The sequence below is a fragment of the Chlorocebus sabaeus genome, chromosome 12, assembly GCF_047675955.1.
Source record: "Chlorocebus sabaeus isolate Y175 chromosome 12, mChlSab1.0.hap1, whole genome shotgun sequence".
Taxonomy (NCBI): Eukaryota; Metazoa; Chordata; class Mammalia; order Primates; family Cercopithecidae; genus Chlorocebus; species Chlorocebus sabaeus.
Genome location: NC_132915.1, coordinates 80,465,648 through 80,488,208, shown reverse-complemented (window position 1 = coordinate 80,488,208; position 22,561 = coordinate 80,465,648). Strand labels below are relative to the sequence as shown.

General features: G+C 34.7%; 1 protein-coding gene and 1 non-coding gene across 2 annotated transcripts in view; both read left to right on the top strand.

Annotated features, from left to right (window-relative positions):
• The window catches only part of SVEP1 (sushi, von Willebrand factor type A, EGF and pentraxin domain containing 1), a 226,247-nt gene that overhangs the window by 38,828 nt on the left and 164,858 nt on the right, over positions 1–22,561 (top strand). The gene's annotated exons all lie outside the window — the stretch shown is intronic.
• On the top strand, positions 2,879–2,982 carry LOC119619263 (U6 spliceosomal RNA). The gene has a single exon (XR_005235663.1). It is a non-coding gene; the product is annotated as a U6 spliceosomal RNA (small nuclear RNA).

Here is a 22,561-nt window from a genome sequence, read left to right as displayed (position 1 = left end):
CTTCTCTGGAATAGTAGGAGCTAAGAGAAAAGAAATTATATCATTCCTATGGCATGAAGGACTCATGACCAGACTCTCCTTTCAGAAAGGCAGAAAGAAATCTTAGCTATACGTCATCCAGGACCAAAAACCTGGAAGTAGCGAGCCCCTTTAAAATCCATTTGGTAAATAAATGAGGATGTTCTCTACACCAAGTCTGCTGCTAGGCATGAGGTAGGTATTTAATAGTGAGCAGACAGATATGGTCACTCCCTTCTTGGGACTTACAGTCTACTGCAAAAATCAGTTTGTAATTGCCAATAATGTTATGTGTTATTACATTTTATTTTAAAATGCCCATAGTATGAAGAACAGATGATACAGAAGTTTCAAATTAGACAGCTGAGATCTGAAGGATGACTAGACCATAGCTGTTTTATTACTTAAGGAGAGGACGTTAAATTTCATTCTGAATAGTTGGAATTCTGAGTATTTACTTCATTGCAGAAACAATGCCTTTCAGAAGGAAATCATTCCTTTTTAGATCCAGAAGTAACCCTAGAGATTATCTGCTCTAAACCCCTCATTCTACAAGAGGAAATTGAGGCCTCAGGAAAGATGAGTATGTTGCTCAAGATAACACATCCAACCATCAGCAGAACCCCGGGAAGAACCCCAGACACTTTTCTCTAAGTCCTATGTTATTTTCAAGATATCATACTGCTGTTTTCCCCCATGTTTGAAAATAACATTTTATATACATTGCTTCTCAGAGACAACAGACACTGAACTGTGTTTAAAATGTTTCACAACACAGAAAGAGCTGGCTTAAATTCAACCTCTGCCAATTACAAACCACATGGCTATGAGCAACTTAATTTCTTCTGTTCTGAGTTTTTCTGTAAAATGGGCTTAAATTATAGTATAATTTTGTACATGTATACATGCATATATATGCATGTCTATGGACATAGATATGTGTCAGTGTAATATGTAGTATGTATATAGATGTATGTAGATATATATATAGATTGCATGTGTGTATGTGTGTGCAAAACTGGTTGGGTTAATAGAGAATATACTTAGAATACATAGGATGGTATGTGGCATATCAATTCTCAACCAGGGGTGGATTTTATTATTAACCATTATTTTGAGATAATATAAATGTCATGAGAAAGCTAATGAATGAGCATTAAGATAATTACTTCAAGTATGAAGTAAGTGACAACCATATATCTTATGAATTCTGTTCTAGGCTAGACTAGGAGTATTATGCTATGCATTCATCAGTGCATGCTGGTGCACAGGCCATAGCAAAGAGCTCTTGCACCTGCTAAAGGTGGAATACACTTTTAATCTGATGAGTATCCAGTGAAAAGTAAGAATATTAGATGGGAGAAAGCAGAGGAATAATGTGCCATAGAATGTTGAAGAAAGCAGACGTTATTAAGCTTCAAGTCAATGACAAGTTGAAAAAATAATAATAAATTAAGAAAAAAAGTAGAGGTTATTTGCCTTGATTAGGATAAGGACAGATGCTGAGACAAGTTATATTTGTTAGTTTCATGGACAAGTAGAATATTAGAAATGGCCGTAAGGGTTTTTCCCCATCATTCATTCGAAAGATGAGGAAGTCCCATCCCATCATCATATAGTAAATTTGTGACAGAGCTGAAGTAGAATTAAGGTCTCCCAATTTCCAGGCCAAGGCTATCTCACAGGGTACCCTTGAGACCAAAGAAAGCTGACCATCATGATATTACTGTGGTCTTCTCTTTCTTTCTCGTTGTTCTAGGAGATTGGTGGTCTGGGTTAACTTTGTCTTCTAACAATGACCTCTCAAATCTGTGGCCGAGGCAGTGGCTTCCCTTGAAATGAATGCCACTGTCACAGTTAGCAGCTACTTCATGGAGAAGATCCTGATGCACAAAAAAGATTGTAATAATTGTAGATCTGTTCCATGTCATGAAAATCTTAACTTGAATACAAGTCCTTGTTAGAGGTACTTGTTAGAAATCACTGACAAGTAATAGTCTGTCAAAGAGTTCGGTTTTATAATACATGATATATTTGAACTGATTTATAATTTCTCTTGACTCAAAACTTCAATGAATTAGTTTCAGATTAATCATGTGCTTTTAGCTGGTGGTCTTGTCGTTCTTATTCTTTTCTCTTGATGTTACATTACTCCTTAAGAAACCAGAAATGGAGAAAAACAGGAATACTGGATATCAATACTTTTCTTGTGGTAAATCAATCAATGTTTTACAAAAGTATTGGTATTTTGCTGTGTTTTCTTTAAAAAAAAAAAAAAAACCATACATAACTCAGTTTCATTTACTGCAAATATTTTGGATGATTCAGGAATGCAGGTCTGGTATTTTAACACCACATAATTAGATTTAGAGGATGGAGAAAATATTATTCTGGGTTTAGTTATTAAACTTCAGCTAAAGGAACAGTATTGCAAAACTGTGGATCTAATGAAAAGAAGGTGTTACTTACATTTCTACTTCTGTTACTAGTATAACTTTCATCATCCTTTACCTTTCACCTAGGCATTTGGATACTGAGGATGAGGATGAGGATGATGATAGCAATAACTGATAATAATAATAGTAGTAGCTAATATTAAATAGTGCTTACTACATGCCAGACAGTTTTCTAAGCATTGATTATATTAACTCACATAATCTTTACAATAACTCTCTGGAGCGTTTTTTCATTTATAGATAAGGAAACTGAAAGTCTGAGAACTTAAGCAATTTGTCGAGGGGTCACACAGCTAATAAAGCTGGGATATGAGCTCGAGTTTTCTGGCTGCACAATCTATAGTCTAACCATAGGGATAGAAATTTAACAAACAGACTCACAATTAAGAATATAATTTTTATGCTTGCATTGGCAGCAGATATGCTAAAATTGGAATGATACAGGGAAAATTAGCATGGCCCCTCTTGCAAGGGTGACTAGCAAGTTCATGAAGGATTTTTTATTTAAATATGTATTTAAATTTATATATGTTTATATGTATATTTAAATATTTATATATATACCTTCAAAATCTGTTAAGTATTAGTTTGTCCCTTATAATATCATCAATATTTATCATCAATATTTGATCATTTTAAACTTTCAAAGTAGCATCTTCATATTGTTCAACATAATACTCAGAAAGAAAAGAACAGAATGAGTTATATAAAATTTAAATCTGGTCATACTGTACTCTATTGAATGTTTTTGAATTATGACCCACTCATACAATAAAGTTCAGGCTCCTTTGCATGGTATAAAGGCTTTGCATGACTTGACCTCTCCTTTATTCTTTGAGTTGAGAGCTTGAACTAGTTCTAGTTTTCTGCAGCTCTTATGCTATTTCATTCCTTGGATCTTTCTTCATGCTTTTTCTGGCTCCCTTTCCCATCACACCTAGCTATTGTCTTTGTTCCTACTTCATAAACGTTGCTAACAGGCAGTGACTTTCTAATTCATTTGGTGTCCCCACTGCTTGTCTTCAGAGCCCGTAATAAGTAAGTGCTCAAGAAAAAGGATGTCAGTAAGAAGCAAACTTTAATATCCGAATTTTAAATGGAACAGAACTCATTACTGAAATCTTAGGCAATTGCAAGATTTTCACATTTGCCTTGAGCACCACAAGATTTCTAGCACAAAGGTGCTAGGTAAGAAATTTTAAAAATGCTTTTAATTTATTTAAAACCAAAATATTTACATTTGATTAACCTTTGCTAACAACAAATCAAATAAACCATGTGGTTGCTTTCCTAGATTAGTCATTTTAAGATGCATAGATCATCAAATCACATTGAGAGTAGTCGGTGAACTCTTGTAAATCCAAGCAGTTGCTTGGATTTCTGAATTTCCCCTGGAGGAATTTGAGAGATACAAAGTATAGAGACAACAGGCATCTTGAGGACAGTGCCCTTTTGCAGAGATTGACTATATTTCAATGAGTTAGGCATGATTGGCAGATTGAACATTATAGCTGGATAGAGGCCAAGGCTGAGGGCCAGATAACTTGAGCCAAAGCTCCAGCTATGTTATTTTCATACAAGGAGGAAACACTTTCGAAATAGAAACACTGGAATATTTATTTGGGAGTATCTTATTATACATGTAAGTATATGCACACAAATCCCCACCCCTACCCTGCACACATACACACATTTTCCTGTGTAAATATTATATCATTTATTTGGAAAGAGAGAGGACAATGAGCTCTAGAAATTCTTGAATGAAAACCAAAACATTTGGAAATCTTGTTCTGTAAGCAGAGTTTGGCTGATTTTTTTCCCCCAAAATATCCTCAGTGGTACGTAATAATGGATTTGTAAGGTATAAGGAATTTGTACTATGTATTCCCATTGGCTTTTTATGAAGGAATATTGCTAGCATGTTGACACTGGTTCCATCAACTTAAGCTGGAGAATTTGTAACTGTTGCCTAAATTAGGCTAGTTTGTTCCATTTCCTTTTGCATGAGATAGGTATTCAGCCCTGATAGTGCATTTTCCAGTCTATCATGATTGTAACACACATAAAATTAGACTATTGGTGCGAAGCATCACAAACCCCCAAAGTCAGTGTGTTGTGTTCCTTAGAAATACTCAAAAAATGTAGACAGTAGCCAAGAATTCTCAAGATAAGGATTGTGATCAATATCTGCTATTGTTATAAGATCGTATCTTTCTCTTCTTCTTTTCCCTAGCCCCATTTTAAGATACTCTCTCCAATACAAATGATATGTGAACAAAGGGAAAACATTTAACATCTACTAACTGAATCATGATCTTCAAACACTGTTGCTCATTTAACCCCTAAAAGAAAAAAAAAGAGGAAAATTTACGAATCCCTCGTTGATTTTTAAATGGCTATCTAAATTGTTTTGTCAAGACTTTAAAAGATGGTAATTCATAATACTGTATTGACATTTTAAAATAAAATCATTGTATCAGTTTCAAATATACCCACTAAAATCTAAATATTATCACAAATGTTTTTAGTATCCATTTGTTATCAAGCACCTTTTTCATTACAGAAATTTTGGTGGCTTCTTATTTTAGTCCTCTTCTATTCTGCTTCCACTACATAATTCTATTCTAATGCAATATATTTTTTTTCCAAAGCCTTCTGTTGATCACAGAATTGTACTTTTCCACTACAAAAATTGTGGATAAAAATTGAAATTAATTTTTAAATGTTCTGTGACCAAAGTTGCTACTAGACTGAGTTATTATCACAATTCCTATTTGTATATAATTTGTCATGCATGTTATACATTTTGATACTTTCTTACACATAAAAATACTGTTGAAAATTCATCTCTTAATAAGATGCATTGTTAATTAGTTCATATGTCCATGGATTTGTATTATTCATTGTTAGGTTAAGATAGCATACAACATCAATTTTGTTTCCTTTTTTCACTTTTATGGATTTTAGTGCTGAAAACCTTCTTCATATGAGTATGTACATGGGACTTGAATAAATTGTGTTAAATTGATGTCACTCAATTCTTGGAGTTCCTCCTGCATTGCATGCCAAAAATAACATCAGTTATCTATCATCAAAAAAGTATCGTAAATGATTTATTAGCTTACAAGTCCCTTAGGTCCTTTACATCTTTATTGAAATTGAAGTATTTGAAACATTTGGACATGCAAAAGGAGTTGTTACACAATCATTACAATCATTCACTTTCTCAATTTCTGGGATGCCCTCCAAAAATACTTTACTAGGACTTGTTAAATGACTATCTGTTAGTTTTAGTCATGCAAGATGAATAAGTTCTGGAGATATGCTGAAAAACAGTGCCTGTAGTTAAGAAAAGCTTCTTAAAGAAAGACCCTGCTTATTATTTCTTGATTAAAGAAGGGTTTCCAAATGTCAAGATTTTGAATCATGATGAAGATTTTTCACCTCGGGGCAATGTACTCTAGTAAGATTTGAAGGGGTGAGAAGTACACATTTATTTTGAAAAATGAAAGACAGGCAATTGTGAAAAGGTGTCATAGATACTTTCTCCAGCATACTAATTTAGTTATATATTTATGTTGAGGTTCTGGAAATTGGTTCTTTTAAAATGATGCGTGTAACATTCACATGTCACTTGCGAAGTCTTTGCCTTACATGCATTTCTCATTTGCAGAAGAGGAAACAGTTTTGAATAATTTAAGTAGTTTTTCTAATGTCATTCAACTATAAAGAGGTAGAATTCACTGTGACCAAGTAGGCTTCATCCCTGGGATGCAAGTTTGGTTCAATAAAAGCAAATCAATAAATGTTACTCATCACATAAACAGAATTAAAGACAAAAACCACATCATTATCTCAATAGATGCAGAAGAGGCTTTTGATGAAATTCAACATTCCTTCATGTTAAAAACTCTTAATAAGCTTGGTATTGAAGAAGCATACCTCAAAGTAATAAGAGCCATCTATGACATATCCACAGCCAGCATCATACTGAATGAGGAAAATACTTGAAAACTGGCTTAAGACAAGGATGCTTTCTCTCACCACTCCTATTAAACATAGTACTGGAAGTCCTGACCAGAGCATTCAGGCAACAGAAAGAAATAAAGAGCATCCAAATAAGAAGAGAGGAAGTCAAACTATCTCTATTTGCAGATGTCATGATTCTATATCTAGAAAACCCTATAGTCTCTGCCCAAAAACTCATTCAGCTGATAAACAACTCCAGCAAAGTTTCAGAATACAAAATCAATGTACAAAAATCAGGAATGTAATTTCACAATTGCCACAAAAAGAATAAAATACCTAGGAATACAGCTAACCAGGAAGGTGAAAGATCTCTACAATGAGAATGACAACACACTGCTCAAAGAAATCAGAGATGACACAAACAAATGGGAAAACATTACATGCTCATAGATAGGAAGAATCAGTATTATTACTATGGCCATACCTCCCGAAGCAATTTACAGATTCAATCCTTTTCCTATCAAACTACCAGTAACATTCTTCACAGAACTAGAAAATACAATTTTAAATTCATATAGAACCAAAAAGGATCCAGAATAGCAACAATCCTAAGAAAAAAGAAAAATGGTGGAGGCATCATGTTACCCAACTTCAAACTATACTATGAGGCTACAGTAACCAAAATAACGTGGTACTGGTACAAAAGCAAACACATAGACCAATGGAACAGAATAAAGAGCCCAGAAATAAGGTCACACACCCACAACCATCTGATCTTTGACAAAATGAACAAAAACAAGATATGGGGAAAGGACTTCCTTTTCAATAAATTGTGCTGGGATAACTGGCTAGCCATATGCAGAAGATTGAAACTGAACCCCTTTCTTACACCATATACAAAATTCAACTCAAGAAGGATTAAAGACTTAAATGTAAAACCCAAAACTGTAAAAACCCTGAAAGACAACCTAAGCAATACCATTCCAGACATAGGAATGGGCAAGGGTTTCATGACAAAGACACCAAAAGCAATTTCAACAAAAGCAAAAACTGTCAAATGGAATCTAATAAAACTTAAGAGCTTCTGCACAGCAAAGGAAACTATCAACAGAGTAAATAGACAGCCTACAGGATGGGAGAAAATATCTGCAAATGCTGCATGTGACAAAGGCCTAATATCCAGCACCTATAAGGAACTTTTACAAATACATTTACAAGAAAAAAAGCAACCTCATTAAAACCTGGGCAAAAGACATGAACAAACACTTTTCAAAGGCATACATGCAGCCAATGAGCATATGAAAAAATGCTGAATACCACAGATCATTAGAGAAATGCAAATCAGAACCACAATGAGATATTACCTCATAGCAGTCAGAATAGCTATTATTATAAAGTCAAAAACAACAGATACTGATGAGATTACTGAGAAAAGGGAACACTTACACACTGGGGATGGGAATGTAAATTAGTTCAACCATTGTGGAAAGCAGTGTGATGATTCATCAAAGAGCTAAAAATAGAACCACCACTGGACCCAGCAATCCTGTTACTGGGTACATACCCAATGGAATATAAATCAGTCTACCATAAAGACACATGCATGCAAATGTTTATTGCAGCACTATTCAAAATAACAACAACGTGGAGTTAACCTAAATGCCCATCAATGACAGATTGGATAAAGAAAATGTGGTGCGTGTACACCATGGAATACTATGCAGCCATAAAAGGAATGAGATCATGTCCTTTGCAGGAACATAGATGGAGTTGGAAGCCATTATCCTGAGCAAACTAATGCAGGAACAGAAAAGCAAACACCACATGTTCTCACTTATAAGTGGGAGCTAAATGATGTGAAGTCATGAAGACAAAGAAGGAAACAATAGATACTGGGGCCTACTTGAGGGTGGAGGGTAGGAGGAAGGAGAGGATCAGAAAAAATAACTATTGGGTACTAGGCTCAGTACCTGGGTTAGGAAATAATTTGTATAATAAACCCCTATGACATGAATTTACCTATATAACAAACTTGCACATGTACCCCTGAATCTAAAGTAAAAGTTTAAAAAAGTGGAAGAGTTAGCCTGCAGACCCAGATCTCTGACCCCAGAGTTCATAATGTTACTTGCAATTCATCCATAGCACTCATTGCTCAGTCATTATCCATCAAAGAAATGATCCAGAAGTATTTTGCTGCTATTTCCAGGGTTATATTTTAAATAAACAGTTGCTTCTAAATTGTAGTTTAGTATTCCCAGTGTTTGGTTCCACAGGGCCTGCATGGGGTTGGTGTTCACTAAATGTTACATGATTAGCCAAGTTTGGATGATAGACAGTGTTAGCAATTTGAAAATGGTAGCCCAAGCTAGAGGAAATCAGGCTATGCTTGTTCAAATTGCCCATCATTCCGAACTCATTGAAAACATGGTGTGCCTTATAGTGTGCTAAGTGCTGGTGATGCCAAAATACACACACACACACACACACACACACACACAGAGAGAGAGAGAGAGAGAGAGAGAGAGAGAGAGTAACCCCAGGTATCCACAATAGATTGGTTTGAGGATACTAAAATTCAAGGATGTTCAATTCTCTTTCATGTGGTTTGTGAATGATTCAGTCATTATGCAACTGTGTGCTCATATCATATATAGTTATTGATACCAGTTAATGGCATGAATCCTGATTCTGTCACCTACTGTGTTTTTCTGGGAAGTTTTTGATCTCTATGACATGAGTTTCCTAGTCTATATAATGTTCCTCATGAGCCTACTATTATTAATAGTATTATTACTATTAGTATTATTATTAATAGTAAGCTCATGAGGAACATTAAATAAGATGTGAATAAAAGCTTGTTAAAGTGCCAGGCATGGAGTAAGTGCTGATTGGCATAAATTACTGTGCTCCATCAGTGGTAGTTCTCTACAGCAGGAGTTCCCAACCTCTGGGCCATGGACTGTTACTGATCTGTGACTGTTAGGAACAGGGCTGCATAGCAGGAGGTGAGCAGCAGGTGAGTAAACCTTACCGCCTGAGCTCTGCCTCCTGTCAGATCCGTGGTGGCATTAGATTCTCATAGGAGAGTGAACCCTATTGTGAACTGCACATGTGAGACATCTAGTTTGCATGCTTCTTATAAGAATCTAATGCCAAATGATCTGAAGTGGAACAGTTTCATTCTGAAACCATCCCGTACCCTAGTCAGTGGAAAAATTATCTTCCGTGAAACTAGCCCCTGGTACCAAAAAGGTTGGGGACTGTTGCTCTACAGGAAACAATTTTGCCCCCTCCCCAGGGCACATTTGGCAATGTCTGGAGGAAATTTTTGATGTCATAGCTGAAAAGAGCTACTATTATCCAGTGGATAGCAGCCAGGGATGCTGCTAGACATCCTACAATGCCCCACACAGCCTCGATAAGCTACAAACATCAATAATACTGGGTTAAGAAACCCTGTTCTGGCCAGGCGCAGTGGCTTACACCTGTAATCCCAGCACTTTGGGAGGCCAAGGCAGGTGGATCACGAGGTCAGGAGATCGAGACCATCCTGGCTAACACAGTGAAACCCCATATCTACTAAAAATGCAAAAACAAAATTAACCAGGCATGGTGGCAGTCGCCTGTAGTTCCAGCTACTCAGGAGGCTGAGATGAGAGAATGGTGTGAACCTGGGAGGCGGAGCTTGCAGTGAGCCAAGATGGCGCCACTGCACTCCAGCCTGGGTGACAGAGCGAGACTCCATCTCAAAAAACAAAACAAAACAAAACAGTAAACAACAACAACAAAAACCCAGCCCTGTTCTATATTAACAGATTGGATTAGTGCATTAAAATATGATTCGAAAAACACTACTGGAATTACAGTTCTTTTTAAAAACTTTTAGAAGAAATATCAAATTCTGTGATTCTACAAGGGTTGAATGATCTCCTGGGTATGATTATTGCAGCATCTTATGCTCCAGATACTCCAAGCTGCTAGTGGCTCCTCAGTCACTTCAAGCCCTTTCATGGATCCATGCTTGTGCAGTTTTGTTCCCTTTGCCTAGAATACCCCATGCCTTGTGTGTCCATTTCTTACTAGTCCTTCACGATTTCCAACAAACTCACTTCTGTGACACCTTTCCTCTCATCCCTTCTCCCTTAGATTTATGGCCCTGACACAGCTAGACCTGAAATTTGGGGGTCATAAATATTTTCTCTCTGTTCCCACTTACCATATAGTATTATAATGTTTGGTAGGTTTTCTTTTCTCTAATATTCTATGAATTCCTTTGGGGCAAGATTACGCCTCCTTTATTTTTTATAGCCTCTGCTAAACAACATATGAACTTGGAGTAAGCATTAATAAATTTTAGGTGAATGAATGAAGGAGTAAATAAATAAAGTGAGCTGCCTGTTTAGATACTAGAACACAGCATATGGGAACTCTGCTTGGCTCCCAACTTCCTGGGAATTTTCCATTCCTTTTTTGGAGAAGTGAAGGTGAACAAGTCTACTGACCCTGGGAAGCACTGGCTTAGTATCAAAGTAAGCCATCTGGAAGGCTAAGTTCAACAATAGGAAGTGGCTAATCACACGTTTATCTCTTTTATGTTATCTGGTTACTAAGATTGTTTCCAAATTTATTTCTAAAACCACAGTAGTGCACATGTGTGTGTCTAAAGCTATTTGCATATATTGATGGTTTGGGGTAGTGTTTTAATTCATGAACAATGCAAGACACAGCATTCAGGGTACTGTGGATTTTTACTATTTAAACAAGTTATTTAACAAATCCATAAATCAAACCATTACTGCCATAGGTGGCTTTATCAGTCTGTTCTGACACTGCTAATAATGATATACCTGAGACTGGGTAATTTACAGAGGAAAGAGGTTTAATTGACTCACCCTTCTGCAGGAGTGGGGAGGCCTCAGGAAACTTACAATCATGGCAGAAGGGGAAACAAACACATCCTTCTTCATGTAGTGGCAGCAAGGACAAGTGCTGAGCAAAAGCAGGGAATTCCTGTTATAAAACCATCAGATCTCATGCGAACTCACTCACTATCATGAGAACAGCATGAGGGTAACTGCCCCCAGGATTAAATTACCTTCCACTGGGCCCCTCCCATGACATGTAGGGATTATTGGAACTACAATTCAAGATGAGATTTGGGTGGGAACACAGCCAAACCATATCAGTGGCATAATGTTTTCCAATAAAACCTGAGGTTTACAAATATTGTCAAAATATGGAAGCAGTTAAATGAAAGTAAATCATGAACTATAGAACAAGTTATAAAAAAATCAAATCACATTATATATGAAATATTTAAGACAAAATCATAAATACTAATAAAGCAAGGTTATTCTATAATTTAATATTCAAAACAAAGAAAGTTGCTTTATTATTTGCATGCCATATCATTGTTCACTTGGAAAATCCAAAGGAATCAACTGAAAAATGCTAACATTAATAGAATAGATTTGCAAGGTGGCAAGATAGTTTAAAATCAATAAAATTTGTTATGGAGAAACATTACACTGTTTAAAATGTGATAAAAATTTCATTTATACGAACAAGAAAAAAATATATTTTCTAAGAATAATTTGAAAGAAAATTGTGTGACCTTCATGAGAAGCTGTAAAAAGCTGTAAAATTTTATTGATACTGATATATTAATAAGGGCTGGGCATGGTGGCTCATGCCTGTAATCTCAGCTGTTTGGGAGGCTGAGGTCTGAGAATTGCTTGAGCCTAGGAGTTTGAGACCAGCCTGGGCAACATGGTGAGACCCCATCTCTACAAAAAATACAAAAATTAGCTGGTCATGGTGGTGTGCCTCTGTGGGCCCGGCTACATGGTTGGCTGAGGCAGGAGAATCACTTGAACCCAGGAGGTGGAGGTTATAGCAAGCCAAGATCATATCACTGCACTCCAACCTGAGCAACAGAGCAAGACCCTATCTCAAAACAAAACAAAATAGAAACAAAAACAACTGATGTATGAATAAGAATACCAATTTATGAATTTATGCAGGAGGAATTGCTCTTTCCAGTTATTATAATACTTATGTATACTTTTCATCATATTCTATTCCATCTATCAAAGTGGCCATAAAGCAATGGGTAGTCATGAAGACATATCCCTAAAGTCCAACCAAGCATGTCTCTGTAGTGACGAGGATATACCAATTTCCAAAATGTAGTTTCTTACAGACCAATATCTCTGATGAACATAGATGCAAAAATCCTTACCAAAATACCAGTAAATCAAATCCAACTGCACATCCAAAAGACAATTCACTTTAATCAAGTGGGTTTCATCCCAGGGATGTAGGGATGGTTCAACATACATAATTCAATAAATGTGATTCAGTACATATACAAAATTAAAAACAAAAACCACGTGATCATCTCAATAGATGGAGAAAAAGCACTTGATAAAAATCTAGCATCTCTTTATTATAATAACCCTCAGCAAACTAGGCATAGAAGGAATATACCTCAAAATATAAAAGCCAGGTATGACAAACTTACAGCCAATGTCATACTAGGTGGGAAAAAGTTTAAAACCTTCCCCTTAAGAACTGGAGCAGGACAAAGATGCCCACTTTCAACACTTTATTCAGCATGGTACTGGAAGTCCTTGCCAGAGCCATCAGAAAGAAGAACTAAAGAGCATCTAAACTGAAAAAGTGGAAGTCAAACTAACTCTGCTGATGATATGATTTTATACCTAAAAACACTAAAGACTCTCCAAAAGAATCCTAGATTTGATCAATGAATTTAGTAAAGTCTCAGATTACAAAAATCAATATACACAAATCAATAGCACTGCTATACACCAACAACAACAATCAAGCTGAAAATCAAATCAATAACTCAATCTCTTTTACAATAGTAACAGAAAAACAAACCTAGGAATATACTTAACCAAGTAGGTGAACCATCTCTACAAGGATAACTGCAAAACACTGATAAAAGAAACCATAGATGACACAAACAAATGGAAAAACATCCCATGCTTATTAATTGGAAGAATCAACATAAGGAAAATGACCATACTGCTCAATGTAATGTACAGATTCAATGCAATTCCTGTGAAAATAACAATGTCATTTTTCACAGAATAAAAAAAAATCTTAAAATTCATACATAACCAAATAAGAGCCCAAAGAGCCAAAGCAAAAAGAACAAATATAGAGGCATCACATTACTCAACTTCAAATTATACTACAAAGTTATAATAACCAAAACAGCATGGTACTGATATAAAAGTATATATATAGACCAATGTAACAGAATAGAGAACCCAGGAATAAAGTTAAATACAACCAACTGATGTTCAACAAAGCAGACAAAAATGTACACACTGGGGAAAGGACACCCTATTCAGTAACTGGTGCTGGGAAAATTGGATAGCCACATGTAGAAGAATGAAATTGGATCCTTGTCTCTCACCATGTAAAAATATTAACTCAAAATGGATTAAAGACTTAAATATAAGATCTAAAACCCTGAAAATTCTACAATTAAACCTGGGAAAAACTCTCCTGGACATTGACATAGGCAAAGAATTTATGACTAAGACTCCAAAAGCAGTTGCAACAAAAATGAAAATTAATAAATTAAAAATTAAAATTAATTTTTAAAATTAATAAATGTAATTTAAATTTTAATTTAAAAATTAATACATTTAATTTAATAAGTTGATTTTTAAGCTTCTGCATAGCCATAATAATTATAATAATAATCACAGTAAACAACCTACAGAATGGGAGAAAATATTTGCAAACTATGGACCTGACAAAGGACTAATATCCAGAATGCACAAGGAATTCAAACAAATCAGCAAGGAAAACAAACAAACAAACAATCTCATTAAAAAGTAGACAATCAACTTAGACATTTCTCAAGGAAGATATACAAATGGCCAACAAACATATGAAAAATGCTCAAAATCACTAATTATAAGGGAAATACAGATTAAAACCACAATGAGATACCAGTTTACTCCAGCCAGAATGGCCATTATTAAAAAGTCAAAACACAAAAGTTGTTGTCATGGATATGGTGAAAAGGAACACTTATATACTGCCAGTGGAAATGTAAAGTAGTAAAACCTCTATGGAAAACAGTATGGAGATTTCTCAAAAAGCTAAAAGTGGATCTACCATTCAGTGCCACTACTGGGTATCTACATAAAGGAAAGGAAGCCATTACATAAAGAAGATAAACGTGTATGTTTATCACAGCATAATTCACAATTGCAAAGATACGGAATCAACCTAAGTGCCCATCAATTGATGAGTGGCTAAAGAAAATACATATATGTATGTGTATATATATACACACACACATATACACACACACACCATGGAAAATGTACACACACACACACACACACCACACACCACGGAATACTATTCAGCCATAAAATGAATGAAATAATGTCTTTTGCAGCAACTTTGATGAAACTGGAGACCATTATCCTAAGTGAAGTAACTCAGGAATGGAAAACCAAATACCACATGTTCTCACTTATAAGCGGGAGCTAAACTGTGGGTATGCAAAAGCATACAGTGTGGTATAATGGACATTGGAGAGTCAGAAGTGGGGAGAGTGGGAGGGAAGTGAGGGATAAAAAAATGCCTAGTAGTTTTTTATAATCGTGTATGATATACACTATTTTAGTGATGTGTACACTAAAACCCTAGACTTAATACAATTCATCCATGGAACAAAAACTCACTTGTACCCCTAAAGCTATTGAAAAAAAAAATTTTGTGAAATTCACATAAGAAAATTACCAATGGGCAATAAACATAAGTAAATATGCACAATCTCACTAATAATGGACAAATACAAATTAAAATGAAAATATTTCTGAGCCATAATATTGGCAAACATTAATTGATACTTTCCTGTAATTAAGGCTGTAGGTAAATAGGAAGTTTCATACAATGATGATGGAAGTATAAATTAGTGAATCCTTTATGGAGCACAATTTTTACATTTTTATCAAAATATTAAATATTCATACTATTCATCTCATTAATTTTTAGGAATCAATCATTAAAGACAAAATAAAATCCTTTAAAAATATAGTTTCTCTACTTTGAATATTTCTGGATGTAACTTGAAATTTTCCTTCCCTGTCTTCTGCTTTTAAAAAATGTTTTTTTCATTACATTTTTTCTTTTGAAATAATTATAGAGTCACATGCAATTTTAAGACGTAATATACAGAGATCCTGTATATCCTTTCCTGCTTTAAAGGATATCCTCTATATCCTTTTCCCCAATGGTAACATCTTGAGATACTATAGTACAGTATCTCAGACAGAATATTGATATTGATATGGTTACAATACAGAGCATTTCTACCACCACAAGAATCCTTTTGTTGCTCTTTTAGAGCCGCAGTCACTTCCTGCCAACCCATAGCCACTTTTAACCTATTGCAACCACTAATGTATTCTCTATTTCTATAATTGTGTCATTTCACGAATGTTATATAAATGGAGCCATGCAGAATGTGACATTTTGAGCCTGGCTTTTTTCACATGGCATAATTCTCTAGAGATTTTTCCAGATGGTTGTGTGTACCAATAATTCATTTCTTTTTATTGCTGAGTAGTATTTCATAGTATAAATGTACCACAGTTTAACCGTTTGCCTGTTGAAGGACATCTGGATTGTTTCCAGGTTTTGGCTTTTATGAATAAAGCTGCTATAAACATTCGTGTATAGGTTTTAATGTGAACATAAGTCTTTAATTCACTGGGCTAAATGCCCAGGAATGTAATTGTGGGATTGCACAGTAGTTGCATATTTTTGTTTAAGAACCTGCCAAAATGTGTTCCAGAGTGGCTGAACTACTCTACATTTCCATCAGAAATGTATGAGTGATCCAGTTTCTCTGCCTCCTTGACAGCACCTGGTGCTGTCACTATTTTTTATTTTAGCTATTCTGATAGGTGGTTGTGATGACACATTTTGGTTTTAAATTGCATGTCTCCAGTGACTAATGATGTTAAAATCTTTTTATATGTTTATTTGCCATCTATATCTTTTCTTCAGTGAACTGTCTCCTCATGTCTTTTGTTCATTGTCTAATTGTTGTTTTTGTTTTTCTACTTCTAAGTTATGAAAGTTCTTTATATAGTCTACATACTAGTCCTGTGTCAGATATGTAGGTTGAAAATATTTTCTTCCATTCTATGGGTTGACTTTTAGTTTTTCTATGAGAGGCTTTTACAGAGCAAACATTTTTAAGTTTGAAGTACATTTATCAATTTTATTTCTATGAATTGTGCTTTTGGTGTGAAGTCTAAGAACTCTTTGGCTATTATTGGTTCCTGAAGATTTTCTCCTATGTTTGTTTCTAAAAGTTTTATAGTTTTATATTTTATACTTAAATCCATGATATTTCGACTTAATTTTTGTATAAGGTTTGAGACTTAGGTTAAGGTGAATTATTGTACTTATAGATGTCTGATTGTTTCAAAACCATTTCTTGAAAAGACTATCTTTCCTCTATTAAATTGTTTTTGCACTTTGGTTAAAAATCAGCCAGGTGTAGATGACAGGTTGATGGGTGCAGCAAACCATCATGGCACATGTATACCTATGTAACAAACCTGCACATTCTGCACATGTATCCCAGAACTTAAAGTATAATTTTTTTAAAAAGTAAAAAAAAAAAAAATCAACCAGGTACATTAGTTTAGCTCTATTTCTGGATTGCTCTTCTTTTCTGTTGATCTGTCAATACCACATAGTCTTGATTATTATAGCTATATAATAAGTCTTGAAAGCAAGTAGACTAATTCCTTGTACCGTATTCTTCTTCTGTATTCTACTGTATTCTTATGATAATTGTCTTAGCTAATTTTAACTTCTTTACCTTCCTATACAAATTTTAGAGTAATATTGTCTACATTTTTAAAAATCTTCTTGGGATTTTCCTAGGAGTTTTATTATATCTGTATATTAATTATGGAAGAATTAACATTTTTACTATGTTGAACTTTCTAATCCACAAACATGATATACTAATTTAGATATTTGATTTCCTTTTCAGCATTGTATAGTATGTAAGTTTTGTACATTGTTGCATTTCTACCTAAATGCTTTATTATTTTTGAGCAATTTTAAATAATTGTAAACATATTTTTAATTTCAGTGCCCACATGTTCACTGCTAGTACATAGAAACAATTGATTTGTGTTTGTTTCCCTTGTATCCTGTAACCTTGCTTAACTTACCTGTTAAGGGTTTTGGTTTTTTGCTTTTGGTAGAGTCCTTGTAATTTCTTGTAGGGAGAATCACATCACTTATAAATAGGTTTAGTTTTATTTCTTCCTTTCTGATCTGAATATCTTTTATTTCATTTTCTTCCCTTACTGTTCTGGTTGAACTTGCACTACTGTTTTAACAGGGAATTGCTTTATTTCCAACCATAAGGGAAAAACATTCAGACTTTCATTATTAAGAATAATATTATTTGCGGCTCACACCTGAAGTCCCAGCACTTTGGGAAGCCGAGGCAGGCAGATTGCCTAGGTCCAGGAGTTTGAGACCAGGCTGAGCAACATGGTAAAACCCCATCTCTACAAAAAGTACAAAAGTTAGTCAAGCATGGTGGTGCACACTGGTGGTCCTAGCTGTGGCAGCGAAGGTGAGAGGATCACCTGGGCCTGGGAGGTCAAGGCTGCAGTGAGCCATGACTGTGCCACTGCACTCCAGCCTGGGTGACAGAGTGAGACCCTGCCTAAATAATAATAATAATAATAATAATAACAACAATTGTATGATTTTGAGGTTTCTCTTCATTAAGTTGAGTAAATTCTCTTCTATTACTACTTTTCTGAGAGTTTTTATCATAAATTGGTGACAATTTTGTTTGCAGAAATTTTTCTTCATCAATTGTCATGACCTTGTGCATTTTCTTCTTTAGCCTGTTAATATGTTAATATGATTACATTGATTGATTTCCAAATATTGAACCAGCCTTGCCTCCCTACAGTAAACCTGACTTAATCATGATGTATAATTCTTTTTACATATCGCTGAATTCCGTTTGCTAATATTTTATTAAGATTTCTTGTGTCTATATTTATAAGATATTGTTCTGCAGTTTTTTGTTCATTTATACTCTGCATCTCACTTAGGTACCAGGGTAACACTAGCTAGATAAAATGAATTTGGACATGTTCCCTCTTCTGTTTTTTGGAAGAAATTGTGTAGAAGTGGTGCTGATTTTTTTTGGTAGATATTTGGCAAATGTTTGGTAGAGTTTTCCACTGAAATCATCTAGACCTGGATATTTTTTGGACATTTTAAAATTATGAGTTCAACTTTCTTAACTATAGGGCTATTCAAATCATTTTTAATACTGTATGAATTATTATAGTTTATAATTTTTGATGAATTGGTCTGTTTCATTTGGGTTGTCAGATATGTAAGTAGAGCTGTGCATAGTATATAGTATCTTTTCCATGTCCATGGAGTCTGCTTACCTGATATTGGTAATTTGTGGCTTCTCTCTTTTTCTCTGTATCAGTTTTCCTAGATCATTTTTTTTATCTTTTCAAAATCATTATTCTATTAATTTTCTCTTTTTTCTGTTTTTAATTTTATTGATTTCTGCTCTTATATTTATTATTTCCTTCCCTCTGTTTAATTTGGGTTTATTTTGCTCTTCTTTTTCAAGGTTCTTTAGGTGGGAACTTAGATTATCAATTTGAGACTTCTTCTTGTCTAATTTATGCATTTAGCACTATAAATTTCCCCTTCAACTTGCTTCATCTGATATAACATACATTCCTTCTTTCCTTTCATTAATGTTTGCACAATGTATGTTTTTCTATAATTTTACTTTGAACTTGCCTATATTATGTTTAAGTGAGTTTCTTGTAGATAGCATAGAGCTGGATCATGTTTTTAAACCTATTACCAATCCCTATCACTTAATTGGTATAGTTAGACTACTTATATTTGATGTAATTATTGATATGTTAGGGCTTAAGTCTGCCAGTTTATTTTTTGTTTTCTGTTTATTATCTCTGATTTTTGTTTCTCCATTTATTTTTTTTCTGTCTTCCTGTGGGTAAACTGAATGTTTTTTAGAATTTTATGATTGAATGAAAATAAAAATAATGTGACATAAATCATATACAAAATGCTATAGGCATTCAAAAATGTTTCCCATTAGTTGTGGGGGTGACAGGACTTGAACTTGGTTTGAATGATAGGATTTGGACAGTTAGAAATGAAGACTTGCAGAGAATGAAAAGTATAAGCCTGTGATGGGGACTGGAGGTAGCTTGCATGGGTGGGAAGGTAGGAAAACTCTATGGATAAAGTGGGATTCAAGGCAAGACAAGTAATAGTAAGGACTATATTCTAAATTGTACTGAGACTTGAATTTCAGGCTGAAGACACGGCCTTTGGTTAACTGGCAGTAGCAAGCTATTGAAGATCTTAGGGCAGGAAAGTGGCAAGATAAAAGCAGTGTTATAGGAATATTAATTTGGCACCTGTGGCTGAAAATCACTGAGTGCGAAGCAAAGTAGAAAAGGCAACGTATGTATGGAGGTTAGAGACAATCAAAGCCTAAAATAAAAAGGCTTTTAAATTAATGTACCAATAATGGAAATGGATAACAACTGATATAATCCATATTTCCAAACCCCCACAGACCTTAATTTCTTATTGAATGTGAAGTAGAGAGTAAAGAAAGAAAAAAATGAAAGCCAACTATGCCCTGAATATTACTCATAAGTTACCACTCTTTATAGGACCCAAAGGGAAACACGTTTGACAGTAAACACCAAACTACACTCAGAATCTTTCTCCTTCCTAGCTGCTAAGATCAAGGGTCATTAGGGCTGACATATGCCAATTCTCTTTTTCCTTAGGACAGGCTAACATTCAGCAAGTATGCAACAATACAGTTGTAAAAGTTGTTAAAATCCCAAAATACTTACGTGCTGGTTGGTAAATTGCTATCGTTCAAGTCCCTTGAGTGCCTCTTTGCTGATCTGATCCCCTTTGCAGGCCCACTGGCCTATCCCACAATCCAGCATCTATAAAGGTAACATCTGGCAGATAAGTTGGTATGCAGAACCTTGCTTTCCTGCTACAGAGGATGTCTGATCTCAGTGATCAACAATCACGCCATTCTGAATTGTAGCTTTTTAAATGTTATGCCTGCCACGGATGGAGTTTTCTCCCAGAAGGCTCTCAAATTATTCACGCAAATCGACTTCTGTTGGACCTACACAAGTCTGAATCCCAGGGATGGATCTACTCTAGGTTCAAGTTGAAACCCTGTTGCACTGAAGTTCACAGACCTTCATATTTAAATCCATTGGTAATTTTTAAAACTTCATATTTAAATCCATTGGTAATTTTTAAAACTGTTAATACCCAGTGAAAATGAAAAGAGTACAATAAGTCATGTACTTTCAATCCTGATAATGGGAATTTAAAATAGTTTAACAAGAGACTCGTGGGTTTAAAAAGTTAATATTCTTTTGCCTAAGAAAATTTTTAAAAAATGGATCAAATATTTAAGGGAACAAAATGCTTAGAGAAAAGCTGTTTAAGTTTGTAAAAAATTAGAATCAACCTAAGTGTCAAACATTAAAAGATTAGTTAAACCAAACTTGTTTAGTAATTTTTTTCTCTTTCTTACATGATTCTGAGTTATTAGCTATTTTAGAAAAGAAAAATAAGGTTAAAGATAATTCTAAAAAATCTCCAGAGGGCTTCTCCTAAAAGTACTTGCCAATGAAATTTTAATTATAAAAATCAGGATGATGTCACCTTTCTCATCCAGATGGTAAACACTTTAAGACAATAAAGAATACAGAGTTTTCAACAACAAAGGATTCATTTAAATGTTCTCTACACAGCTGGTTTTGATGTGTGAATATATGTGTGTATTTTTGAGTGTGTATTTCTGAATACACATATATTGATCCCCAACATATGAAAATTACTTTGCTGATGCAACCTCTTTTGTACACAGTCCTTTGAGGGTTTTGTTATCTCCTGGCAAGTCTGAGCATGTGCTTACATTTGCAATATGGCATCCTGTAGTTAGGGTGCCATTTCCTGCCATGGCACCACACCAGGGTTCAAATGCACAACTTTGTCCAAATAGTCTGTACTCCAGCCAAATAAGCTGACCAGTCACAGGGAGAATGACAGGCTGCTAATGCATTCTACACAGGTATGGATGTATAGAATTCAGGGCAGTTGAAAGTCTCCTCATCTAATTCATTGAGGAAAATAGAAAGGATCTTGGCTGCCTCATAAAAAGAAAGTCCCTATAGGCACACCTGGGTCCTCGTCTTATTTTTGAAAACATTGGTTCGACATGGAGAAAACACGTTCTCTTCTAGAGCAGTGTATTCCTACGTTGAAAATCTTAGCACAACTCTTTGTAGGAACAGATTCCTTATTCAGATCAAATCCATTAAGTTAAAAAGAGAATGCGGGCCCAGATTTTTGCTTGGTTTCTTACCTATTTGTAGCAGAAAGTAGAGCCTTGGTATTGTACAACTCCAAGGAATGCCATTATTATTCACATAAACAGGCACCCTTGAAGTTGTGGAGTGCACAGCCTAAATGCAGCTCATGCAACTGCCCTAAAACTCTTTAAAGTGATTTGTTAACTTTTAAAGATGAATTGTGCAAGGAAGTAAAGGCTCCTAATATTTATCAGGATTTTTAAAAGTTAACCTAAGACATGTATGAGGAGAAATTTTGTAAAGTGTAAGTCACTGTCTAGTATATGTTATTAATACTAAAATAGTCATCTAAGGAATTAATATTTAATGGGTAAGATATATTAGAAAGAGTGGAGATTTTTTTGTGTTTTACAAATTCCAAACTGATGGGCGTTTTTATTTACTTCAGTCAAAGAATTGCATGGTCAGCTGAAGAAAAATCTAATGTTAGTACAATGTGATAACTTCAAGAATTCACACTTCCAGTAATAGTAGCTGATAACCGCCAAGATATTTCTGAAAAGAGAAAGTGCTTATTTTAACAACAACAAAAAGAATAATTAAGAAATAATATTTGGTACATTTCCAGGAAGGAAACATCTCATA